Source organism: Pristiophorus japonicus, chromosome 1 (genome assembly GCF_044704955.1).
Source record: "Pristiophorus japonicus isolate sPriJap1 chromosome 1, sPriJap1.hap1, whole genome shotgun sequence".
Taxonomy (NCBI): Eukaryota; Metazoa; Chordata; class Chondrichthyes; family Pristiophoridae; genus Pristiophorus; species Pristiophorus japonicus.
In genome coordinates this window covers 225,452,563-225,465,685 of record NC_091977.1, presented here as the reverse complement: position 1 = coordinate 225,465,685, position 13,123 = coordinate 225,452,563, and the positions used below count along the sequence as shown (strand labels likewise).

Below are 13,123 nucleotides of genomic sequence, written 5' to 3'. Positions count from 1 at the left end.
AAAGTTAGTGTATGTTAACACTCCCCTCAGAAGAACAGCAAGCAATACCCACCATCCCTCCTCCTGCTTGCTGCAAAGAAGAGGCATGTGGATACATTTTCTGTAATTGTAATTATATTATTGGGCTGACCGAAGTGGTTATGTCCCCTTACCCTCAAATCGACCATCTTATCCAATCCAACCAACCCCTCCCCCACCACTAAAAAAAACACACTGGATTTCCTGAGTGCGAAGGTCATAAAACAAAATGATAAAATAAATTAATTTCTCTTTCCTCTCTGTCATTTTATGTTGAAGTTGTGAGCCAACGAACGTATTTATTTTTCTAGGTCTCTGGTGTCTTGTCACAGATGACCGTTTGTTTGTGTGGTAATAAAGCATCAGTGATTTTTGACAGCGCAACGAACTCTTGCATTAAGGGTCACTTGGCATCTCTGAACTTGACTGGCACAGAACCAGCTGCCAGGCTTTTCCGCAATTTAGTACTGTTGGCCTGTCTCCATTGAAGATTCTGCAGAGACAGCCAGTTCGATTTACTTGCAGCCCTTGACAGTAATCGGCAGCTACGCTTACACTGAGATCTGAACTGAACATAATACTTCACTGCTTTGCATTAACTTCTGCCCCGATTCCTCCCATTTCATTATTAACCATTAGTTCAACAGCCTCATGGGATTTATTTCTAGAAGTATAAAATTCAAAAGTCGTGACGTTATGTTAAACTTGCATAGGACCCTGGATAGGCTGCACTTGGAATACTGTGCACAGTTCTGGTCTCCATACTATATAAAGGACATAGAAGCACCGGAGAAAGTGCAAAAAAGATTTACAAGGATGATAGTGTAACTGAGAGATTACATCTATCGGGAAAGATTGAACAGGCTGGTGCTTTTTTCTTTAGAAAAGGGAAAACTTGGAGGAGACCTGATAAAGGTTTTTCAAATTATGAATGGGTTGGACAGGGTGGATGTGGAGCGAATGTTTCCACTTGTGGGAGAATCCTAAACTAGCGTCCATAAATACAAGATAGTTACTAATAAATCCAACAGGGAAATAAGGAGAAATGTCTTTACTCAGAGAATGGTTAGAATGTGGAACTCGCTACCAGATGGAGTGGTGGAGGCAAATAGCTTAGATAATTTCAAAAGGAAACTAAACGAGTACATGAGAGAAAAGGGAGTAGAAAGATATGCCGAAAGGCTGGAATAAGGCAGATGGAATGGGAGGAGACTCGTGTGGAACATAACCTCTGCGCAGACTAGTTGGGCCGAATGGCCTGTTTCTGTGCTATGTAATTCAATCACTGTGATTTTTTATTCTTTGGCCTGAAAGTTAAATTTAAATATGTTTTATGCCCCTTTAAATTAATATTGCTCAAAAGATTCACTGCGTTTATTTTCAATCCTTCCGATATGATCAGAATAAAATATTGGCTGATGCGGTAGGTACTGATTCTCTGTACGCCTTCAAGAGGGGAGCTAGACCGGTTCCTGACTGGGGCAGAGATAGCAGCATATCGAAGATAAGAGGCTTTATAGAAAACACTAAATGATACAATTGACAATATAAGCAAAATGGTACAATTATAAAGGCGTTTCAGGTACAGAGAGACCTGGGAATGTACGTACACAGATCTTTGAAGGTGGCAGGATAAGTTGAGAAGACTATTAAAAAAGCATTTGGGATCCTTGGCTTTATAAATAGAGGCATAGAGTACATAAGCGAGGAAATTATGCTACACATTTATAGCATACTGGTTAAGCCTGTTCTGGAGTATTGTGTCTAATTCTGGGCACCACACTTTCGGAAGGATGTCAAGGCTTGGAGACACTGCAGAGGTGATTTACTGGAATGGTACCAGGAATGAGGGACTTCAGTTAAGTGGAGAGACTGGACAAGCTGGGGTTGTTCTCCTTAGAGCAGAGAAGGTTAAGAGGAGATTTAATAGACAACAATAATAACAATTTAACTCTCACATTAATGCATGGTATCCATCTTGGTTTCCATACCCACAAACTAGAGGTGTCCAAAATCATGAAGAGTTTTGATAGAGTAAATAAAAAGTAACTGTTTGCACTGGCAGAAGGATCAGTAACTAGAGGACACAGATTTAAGGCAATTGGCAAATGAAGCAGAGGTGACATTAGGAGAATTTCTTTTACGCAGCGAGTTGTTGTGATCTGGAATGCGCTGCCTGAAAAGGTGGTGGAAGCAGATTCAATAGTAACTTTCAGAAGGGAAATGGATAAATATTTGAGGAGTAAATTTGTAGGGCTGTAGAGAAAGGGCAGGGGATTGAGACTAATTGACTACATCTCTCAAAGAGCTAGCACAGGCACGATGGGTCGAATAGCCTCATTTTACCCTCTATGACTTGGTCCGTGTGATCTTCTGGACTGGTTTTGATCACCTGAGGGGGTCAGAGAGGAATGTTTTCCCTTATTGGCCCTGGATTTTTGCCTCAGTCAAGAGATTACAGGGCTGCAGGGATGGAGTGGGGTAGTGGGGGGAGGGGCGGTGGAGGAAGGGAGAGAGTGTAAGAAAGTGTTTCAGTCATAGAGTGTGGGACAGGCTTGATGGACCAGCTGGTCAATTTATGCCTGTTAATTTTGCATGTTCGTCTATCAGAAAGGGTAGCATTTATTGTGAACAATGCCAGGGTTAAATCATTCTGCTGCTTACACTGGGAGAGTTCCAGTGAATCAAATACACGCATACAAATATGCAGCTGTGTTTCAGGAGACCTTGGACCCAATTATCCCCTTGATACTCTCGACTGGATATTCAGGGTCAGAAACACATAAACATAAACATAACAGCAATGCAGAAACAGATGTGTCAAGGTGCATATCCCAATTGTCACTGATTTCTGGTGTCCCTCTGATCTTTGTGTATTCTCACAGTGGAATTATCCAAAATTTCATAGCTTCGGATTTTGTTGGAAATATAACGGTGTTATTAATGCGTAAATTATCCAGTGAGTTCAGGGGATTAAGAGATACACTGTGAATTGTGAATCTCCAGAATTAGCTGGTCCATTTACACCGCTCCATCGATTACTTCACACAAACGGTATCTCGCTCTCAAGCTCCCTGTTATTTTTAAGAACTTGTTGGATTTACACATTAATTGCCCATTAAACTCACCACAGAAAGTTAGGGCTGGTTATTAACAGTGTAAGTACACTTTTAACAACATGGCAATTATTAATGCAATGCTTTTCAGTAACCACTACTACCAAGTGGTATGTACGTGAGCATCGGGTGAAGGCAGGGTTGGGCACAGCTGTCATACCCCCTGGTTGACACCCTACTTGATGCTCATTGGCTCAGGCATTAAAGTATAGCCATAGACAGGGTACTAGAAGACTGCTGGCACTTCAGAATGATCTCATTATGAAAGAAAGAAAGAACTTGCATTTATATTGTGCTTTTCATAACGTCTGGAAGTCCCAAAGTGCTTTACACCCAATGAAGTACTTTTTGAAGTGTAGTCACTGGTGTAGTGTAGGAAATGCGACAGCCAATTTGCGCACTGCAAGCTCTCACAGACAGCAATGTGATAATGACCAGATAATTTTTTTTTTGTGATGTTGGTTGAGGGATAAATATTGACCAGGTCTCCCCTGCTCTTGTTCAAAATAGTGGTCGTGGAATCTTTTACATCCACCTGAGAGGATAGATGGGGCCTCGGTTTAACATCTCGTCCGAAAGAAAGGAGAGGCAAGTGGAGAAAAGTGTAAATCACATAAGCCTAAAAGTGACTGATGTCGATATTAGCGGACAAACTCTTCACATAATTGCAGTTGAGCAGAGGTGGTAACCTATTTCAAATAGATTAGCTAATGGTTGCATTAAAATAGCAGAGAGAAAGGAATGTCGTAGACACTAGTCATACTAGCATCACCAGCAGAAATATCCAGCCTGATGGTGCTCTGATAAACAGAAAAGTACAAAAGAAACGTCCAGAAATGTCACTGCAGGACTCACTCTGTAATCAAATAGCAAATGTGATACTTATAATGTTGCCACAATAAAAAAGAACTTTGTGGAGCAAGGATGTGTTTGGATTAATTCTCAACTGGCCCAATAAAACCTGCTGAAACTTCACAACTCCTCAACTTCTCAATAAAAAAAATGTTACTGTGCACGCACCAATTGGAAAGTAAGACCGAGAGAGCAGGACAAGGTTACAGGTTCAAACTAGTGAAAGGCAAATTCAGGCCCGAGGTCAGGAAATTCTTCTGGACACACAGACATTGATTAATACGTACAAGATATTTCCGGCTCGGGGGCCGGGGGTGGTTGGTGCAGACAAGAACCCAAAAGGCTTGGAATAATTTTAAAACCAGCTGGATGTTGTAAGGAGGGGATTTGTTCTTTCAAGATAAAGAAAGAAAGAATTGTAATTATACAGCATCTTCCATGACCTCAGGACATCCCAAAGCACTTTACAGCCAATGAAGTGCAGTCGCTGTTGTAATGTAGGGAAACACGGCAGCCAATTTGCGCACAGCAAGTTCCCACAAACAGCAAGGTGATAATGACCAGTTAATCTGTTTTTAGTGATGTTGTTTGAGGGATAAATATTGTCCAGGACATTGGGGATAACTCCCCTGCTCTTTTTCAAATAGTGCAGTGGTAACTTTCACATCTACTTTAGAGAGCAGACAGGGTCTCAACTTAAGGTCTCAAATGAGGCACAGCACCTCCGACAGTGCAGCACTTCCTCAGTACGGGAGTGTCAGCCTGGATTTTGTGCTCAAGTCTCTAGATAGGACTTCAACCCACAACCTTCCGACCCAAAGGCAAGAGTGCTACCCACTGAGCCATGGCTAGAATGGCCTGCATGTCACTCCTCGTGGGGGATCTTGCAATAAGAATCCGTAACGATAGGGCTGTGTCTGTACTTAAGACAAATTCCTGAATGCTATAATTCCTATAGCTAACCCATTGACCAGAGATAAACCCATTTGGAAAAATATACTTCATACAAAACCCACAATATTAGAATGTAAATCTTTAAGCTGCTTAGATTCCAACAGTGAGGAACTATGTCCTGATTTTAAAGAGCAGAGCAGCCTTGAAACATCTTATAACTGGGATATTTCAGACACCTGCTTAAAACAGATCAACCATTTGTCAATCTTTTGTGTCTGACTTGTGTCTCTGTTGCATTGGTGGGCTGCAAACCCATCATATCAGGTTTCCAATGCCAGCCCAGCGACAGAAAACAAACGTTATTATATCTGCACTTATAGGACTAGTAATGTAGGTCGCTGTTTGGGGGGTTTGAAAGTGGTTGAGGTCACTTCATGAGCTGTTATGAACTGGAATGAACTGCCTGAAAGGGTGGTGGATGCAGATTTAGGAGATACTTTCAAAAGAGAATTGGATAAATACTTGAAAAAAAGAAATTTGCAGGGCTATGGGGAAAGAGCAGGGGGAATGGGGCTAATTGGGTACTTCTTTCAAAGAGCCAGAACAGGCACGATGGGCCGAATGGCCTCCTTCTGTGTTGTAGGATGCTATGGGGGCAAAACTGCCCCTTTTTATAGTCCCATTAGCGGTGCACGGCAGTTTTTGCCTGGGGAGGGGGCGCTCCTGCCTCCCGGAAATTGCCCCAAAGGTTTGGGAGGCGGTGCCCCGCAGTTAGCGCCCCGAGCTGCCACACAACCGGCAATGACGTCATCGCCATGCCCAGTGTCCCCTCACCATCCCGCACCGTACTGCCCCGCAGGACTGACACAAGCGGATGTCAACGGCAGCTTTGCGGATTGTGATGCTGAAGGATATCCGCTCCCGGGGCGCTGTTTAAAGGGGAGGCCTGCAGCGCCCTGAGCCGCCATCTTTGTTGGTCGGCTGAATCGTGGGTCGGCGCAACCATGGCAGCCCTAGTGTGGACTGGGCCATTATCGTGCAGCCCGACACTCTGTCTTGGGTGTCGGGCCACTGGCCTGGTTTCACGTGTCCTTGGTGGCCCAGTGGCGGCCATCAAAGGGCCATGCAGAGTGTGCAGCGGCCCTTCCCTTTAATGGCAGGGGAGGTGCGCGTCAGCGCCACATGGAGCATCCACATAGCACTGGACTCAGTGCCACGCTACCTCCCCACTACTGCCCCCAAAAGAAGCGGAGCACCGGAGACAGAGCACTTCTTTGAGTGGCATAAATGTAAAACTGGACAGGGTGAAGGGTAGGCCGGGATGCATGCTGTGTCCGGCCAAAGGAGTTGGTGTGGGGCCTCGAGCCACTTTCATGGCCGGGCCTCATTTGCATTAGCCCAGATCTTGCTGGAGAGGGGCTTCTCGCGGCGTGCCCCATTAGTTGGACTTCTTCCCACACCCTTCAATTCGACTTTTTTTTTTGCTGTGTAACTTTGCTGGAGGTGCGAGCTGATAACAGTGCAGCGAGGGCAACGGGGCATCTGGGACCCCAGTGAACAATGGGACCAACAGTATCTCCTTAACCAATGATATTTCAGGATTGAGAAAGAAACAGAGGAATGATAGAGAAGGAAACGGTTTGAATTAGAGTCAAATCAACTACAGAAAGAGAAATAGAGAGGGAAAAAAGAATGGATTAAGTAAAAGGGAGAAAAAAAGACAGAAAGGAAAAGTTTAATTTTTTTTAATTTCTAAGAATGAGATTCCACTGTTTCAGTTGTTCCTTTTCTGGACTGGAGAGATTGAGTGGCATTGCAGGAACATAAATCTCTTCAGTAAAAGAGCCCTGATGCTGTTAAGTACCAGCCCTAACTTTCTGCAGCGAGTTTAATGGGTAAGTAATGCGCAATGCAGCAACTTCAGGAAACTCACGGGGAGGTTGAGGGAGAGATGCCCTTTTCACAAGGCTGACGGTGGAGCAGCGCAAATCGTCCAGCAACTTGTGGCGATTCGCAATTCACGGGGGATCTCTCCCTCACCACAAGTTGCTGGACGACTTATACATTATTAACAGTGAGCGCCATTGATCTCATCATTAATTTGGCAGCAAAATCTGGGCCATTAGTCCAGTGAGCTTTCAGCATGATAGGCGCTCCTTATAGGCAGCTCATGGATATGGGAGCTGATTTTGAAAGGGCTGCTTCAGCACCTTAATGGGGAGGTGGTGAAGCATTGAAAGAGAACAATTCCCAGTTGAGATACTTGTATATGGGGGAAGGCCAGTGACAGAATAAATTCAATATGGAGAAATGTAAAGTGAACATGGGAGAAAAAGTATGCCCTCTTAATGGTGCTGACCTACATTGGCTCCTGATCCTGCAACGCCTCAGTTAAAAAATTGTCATCCTTGTGTTCAAATCCCTCCATGTCCTCCCTGCCTCTGCAACCTTCTCCAGCCCTACATCCCTCTGAGATCTCTGCGCCTCACCAATTCTGCTCTCTTACACATCCCCATTTTTCATCGTTCTCTTATTGGTAGCCGTGCCTTCAGCTGCCTAGGCCCTAAACTCTGGAATTCGTTCCTTAAACTTCACCGCCTCTCTACCTCTCTCTCTTCCTTTAGGACGCTCCTTCAAACCTACTTCTTTGACCAAGCTTTTGATCACCTGTCCTAATATCTCCTTATATGGCTCGGTGTCAAATTTTATTTGATAATCGCTCCAGTGAAGCACCTTGGGATGTTTTATTACGTTATAAATGCAAGTTGTTGCTGAAATAGGTTAGGCTGAAGGTGAAAGAGATCAAGAGTTATTAGATTTGGTATTAACAGGTTGTGGTTTATGTAGAGCAGCGATCAACAAAACAAATAGTGTGCTAAGGTACATAACCAAAATAGTAGAGAATAAATTTAACAACGTCACGTTGACACTGCAATGCACAATAAGAACATAAGAACATAAGAATTAGGAACAGGAGTAGGCCATCTAGCCCCTCGAGCCTGCTCCGCCATTCAACAAGATCATGGCTGATCTGGCCGTGGGCTCAGCTCCACTTACCCGCCCGCTCCCCGTAACCCTTAATTCCCTTATTAGTTAAAAATCTATCTATCTTTGATTTGAATACATTCAATGAGCTAGCCTCAACTGCTTCCTTGGGCAGAGAATTCCACAGATTCACAACCCTCTGGGAGAAGAAATTCCTTCTCAACTCGGTTTTAAATTGGCTCCCCCGTATTTTGAGGCTGTGCCCCCTAGTTCTAGTCTCCCCGACCAGTGGAAACAACTTCTCTGCCTCTATCTTGTCTATCCCTTTCATTATTTTAAATGTTTCTATAAGATCACCCCTCATCCTTCTGAACTCCAACGAGTAAAGACCCAGTCTACGCAATCTATCATCATAAGGTAACCCCCCTCATCTCCAGAATCAGCCTAGTGAATCGTCTCTGTACCCCCTCCAAAGCTAGTATATCCTTCCTTAAGAAAGGTGACCAAAACTGCACGCAGTACTCCAGGTGCGGCCTCACCAATACCCTGTACAGTTGCAGCAGGACCTCCCTGCTTTTGTACTCCATCCCTCTCGCAATGAAGGTCAACATTCCATTCGCCTTCATGATTACCTGCTGCACCTGCAAACTAACTTTTTGGGATTCATGCACAAGGACCCCCAGGTCCCTCTGCACCGCAGCATGTTATAATTTCTCCCCATTAAAATAATATTCCCTTTTACTGTTTTTTTTCCCAAGGTGGATGACCTCAGAAAGCAAGTCTGTAGACTTGTTAAGAAGGGCCAGGAGATGATTGCAAGTGTCAGAGGTCTCAGTTTGGAGGAAAGATGGTACAACTGTGCATTACTCAGCCTCAAAAGGTGAGCAATTAAAGGGATACCCTGGTACAGGAATATATTAAATAACAAGATGGTATAGGAAAGGCAAATCAGTACAGTATGAATATGATATAATTGGTATCACGGAGACATGGCTCCAGGGTGACCAAGGCCGGGAACTCAACATCCAGGGGTATTCAACATTCAGGAATGATAAACAGAAAGGAAAAGGAGGCGGGGTGGCATCGCTGGTTAAAGAGGAAATTAACGCAATAGTAAGGAAGGACATGTTTTTATTTATTTATTTATTTTTTATCCAATTTCGTTCCAGATCAACTCTAACGCCAAAGATCACTTTGCGCCAATGTGTTTGATCTTAGGCCAAAAGGCCGAGAGGCGAAGTTGCACCGTTCCTGGAAATATTGCAATACCAGGTCGGTGCATGGAGTGGACGGGGCATGCCCCTGATCCAGCTCCCTGTCCAAAAATCAATTCAATATCATGTCCCCATAGGGGATATTAAACTGATAAGAACAGATACTACACTTGATCTTAGCCAAAAGGCCGAGAAGCGATGACATTAGCTTGGATGATGTGGAATCGGTATGGGTGGAGCTGCGGAATAACAAAGGACAGAAAATGCTAGTGGGAGTTGTGGTACAGACCACCAAACAGTAGTAGTGAGGTTGGGGACAGCATCAAACAAGAAATTAGGGATGTGTGCAATAAAGATACAGCAGTTATCATGGGCGACTTTAATCTACATATAGATTGGGCTAACCAAACTGCTAGCAATGCAGTGGAGGAAGATTTCCTGGAGTGTATTAGGGATGGTTTTCTAGACCAATATGTCGAGGAACCAACTGGAGGGCAGGCCATCCTAGACTGGGTGATGTGTAATGAGAAAAGACTAATTAGCAGTCTTATTGTGCGAGGCCCCTTGGGGAAGAGTGACCATAATACGGTAGAATTCTTTATTAAGGTGGAGAGTGACACAATTAATTCAGAGACTAGGGTCCTGAACTTAAGGAAAGGTAACTAGAGTAGCCTGGCCAATTATACTTAAAAGGTTGATGGTGGATAGACAATGGCAGACATTTAAAGATCATATGGATGAACTTCGACAATTGTACATCCCTGCCTGGAATAAAAATAAAAAGGGGAAGGTGGCTCAACCGTGGCGAACGAGGGAAATTAGGGATAGTGTTAAATCCAAGGAAGAGGCATATAAATTGGCCAGAAAAAGAAGCAAACCTGAGGACTGGGAGAAATTTAGAATTCAGCAGAGGAGGACTAAGGGCTTAATTAGGAGGGGGAAAATAGAGTACGAGAGGAAGCTTGCAGGGAACATAAAAAGTGACTGCAAAAGCTTCTATAAATATGTGAAGAGAAAAAGATTAGTGTAGTCAAACGTAGGTCCCTTGCAGTCAGAATCAGGTGAATTTATAATGGGGAACAAAGAAATGGCAGGCCAATTGAACAAATACTTTGGTCCTGTCTTCACGAAGGAAGACACAAATAACCTTCCGGAAATACTAGGGGACCGAGGGTCTAGCGAGAAGGAGGAACTGAAGGAAATCCTTATTAGTCAGTAAATTGTGTGATGGAAATTGATGGGATTGAAGGCCGATAAATCCCCAGGGCCTGATAGTCTGCATCCCAGAGTACTTAAGGCAGTGGCCCTCGAAATAATGAATGTATTGGTGATCATTTTCCAACAGTCTATCGACTCTGGATCAGTTTCTATGAACTGGAGGGTAGGTAATGTAACACCACTTTTTAAAAAGGAGGAAGAGAGAAAATGGGGAATTATAGACTGGTTAGCCTGACATCGGTAGTGGGGAAAATGTTCGAATCAATTATTAAAGATGAAATAGCAGCGCATTTGGAAAGCAGTGACAGGATTGGTCCAAGTCAGCATGGAATTATGAAAGGGAAATCATGCTTGAAAAAACTTCTAGAATTTTTTGAGGATGTAACTAGTAGAGTGGACAAGGAAGAACCAGTGGATGTGGTGTATTTGGACTTTCAAAAGGTTTTCGACAAGGTCCCACATAAGAGATTGTTGTGCAAAATTAAAGCACATGGTATTGGGGGTAATATATTGACATGGATAGAGAACTGATTGGCAGACAGAAAGCAGAGAGTCGGGATAAACGGGTCCTTTTCTGAATGGCAGGCAGTGACTAGTGGGCTGCCGCAGGGCTTAGTGCTGAGACCCCATCTTTACAATATACATCAGTGATTTAGATGAAGGAATTGAGTGTAATATCTCCAAGTTTTCAGATGACACTAAGCTGGGTGGCAGTGTGAACTGTGAGGAGGATGCTAAGAGGCTAGAGGATGACTTGGACAGGTTAGGTGAATGGGCAGATGCATGGCATGCAGTATAATGTGGATAAATGTGAGGTTATCCACTTTGGTGGCAAAAACATGAAGGCAGAATATTATCTGAATGGCGGCAGATTCGGAAAAGGGGAGGTGCAACGAGACCTGGGTGTCATGGTACATCAGTCATTGAAAGTTGGCATGCAGGTACAGCAGGCGGTGAAGAAGGCAAATGGCATGTTGGCCTTCATAGCTAGGGGATTTGAGTATAGGAGCAGGAAGGTTTTACTGCAGTTGTACAGGGCCTTGGTGAGGCCTCACCTGGAATATTGTGTTCAGTTTTGGTCTCCTAATCTGAGGAAGGACGTTCTTGCTATTGAGGGAGTGCAGCGAAGGTTCACCAGACTGATTCCCGGGATGGCAGGACTGACATATGAGGAGAGACTGGATCGACTGGGCCTGTATTCACTGGAGTTTAGAAGAATGAGAGGGGATCTCATAGTAACATATACAATTCTGACAGGACTGGACAGGTTAGATGCAGGAAGAATGTTCCCGATGTTGGGGAAGTCCAGAACCAGGGGTCACAGTCTAAAGATAAGGGGTAAGCCATTTAGGACTGAGATGAGGAGAAACGTCTTCACTCAGAGAGTTGTTAACCTGTGTAATTATCCTCTACAGAGAGTTGTTGATGCCAGTTTGTTAGATATATTCAAGAGGGAGTTATATATGGCCCTTACAGCTAAAGGGATCAAGGGGTATGGAGAGAAAGCAGGAATGGGGTACTGAGGTGAATGATCAGCCATGATCTAATTGAATGGTGGTGCAGGCTCGAAGTGCTGAATGGTCTACTCCTGCACCTATTTTCTATGTTTCTATGTTTCTAACAAGGAGGCACAGACTCTAATGGATAGAAGACAAATTGTGAACAACCGGCAGGATAGACTTCCAAATTGAGCACTGGAGGCAGGAAACCCAAAAGCATTTGAGGGCTGTGATGGTACATAGGAACAGGAGGAGTCCATGCAGCCCATTCAATTATATCATGGCTGATCTGTATCTTAACTCCATCCACCCGCCTTGATTCCGTAACCCTTAATATCCTTACCTCACAAAAATCTAGCGAATTCAGTTTTTAAAATTTCAACTGACCCCCAGCCTCAACAGATTTTTTGGGGGAGAGAGTTCCAGATTTCCACTACCCTTTGTGTGAAGAAGTGCTTCCTGACATCACCCTGAACGGCCTGGCTCTAATTTGAAGGTTATGTCCCCTTGTTCTGGACTCCCTCACCAGAGGAAATAGTTTATTTCTATCTACCCTATCAAATCCCTTAATCATTTTAAACATCTCAATTAGATCACCTCTTAAATGGGAGGACCATTGACTCATTTTGGATGGATAAGCCGATAGGGGCTAAATAGTCTTCCTCATTCATACTCTCTTGTAAGCTAGATTTTTAAAGCCATAACTGTGGAAAATGTTTACCAGTTTTTTTAAGGGACTACTGGTTACACGTGTAAAAATCTGGCACTCCATAGCAATACGGTAGTGCAGGGCCTTACGGCACCCACGTACCACACCAGGGTGTGCTATGAAACATATTTGATCCAGATTTCTCTTTTCTGATTTTAGTCATGCTGCTATGAAGAGGCAACGTAGCACCAGAGATTTTAGAAAGGCGAGTCCTGTTGTCCCAGGAACTGAGTGTGTCTGAATTCTCTATAACCAACCGATCATATCCCTTAAATGGCAAAATAGTCAAATACTTCAATATATATTACAAAATATTCTTAAGCAACCTCACTCTGAAAAGGCCTCATTATGAATCAGGCAATGATTCAATCATTTAATGGGGTTTTCTTGGCAAATCTGTTCTTTTGCAGAGCCCTCCCTAGTCTGTACAAAAGAGCAGTTTGTAGTTATACTGTATGAGTGAGTGCTCATTTAGTGATCTGTGAACACCTATGATCTATACACAGCCTGCACATCCACCATCCACCCCAATACACCAGTGTTTGTCCATGAGTTGTTTTACGTTCCTTAGATGCATTCTGTTTCCACACAGCACTTCATCTATCAAAACCGGCTAAA

The 13,123-nt window shown here is 43.7% G+C and overlaps 1 protein-coding gene and 1 pseudogene across 1 annotated transcript in view; both read right to left on the bottom strand.

The window, feature by feature from the left end:
- The window catches only part of pgm5 (phosphoglucomutase 5), a 296,274-nt gene that overhangs the window by 225,604 nt on the left and 57,547 nt on the right, over positions 1–13,123 (bottom strand). The gene's annotated exons all lie outside the window — the stretch shown is intronic.
- On the bottom strand, positions 9,101–9,279 carry LOC139278645 (U2 spliceosomal RNA; annotated as a pseudogene).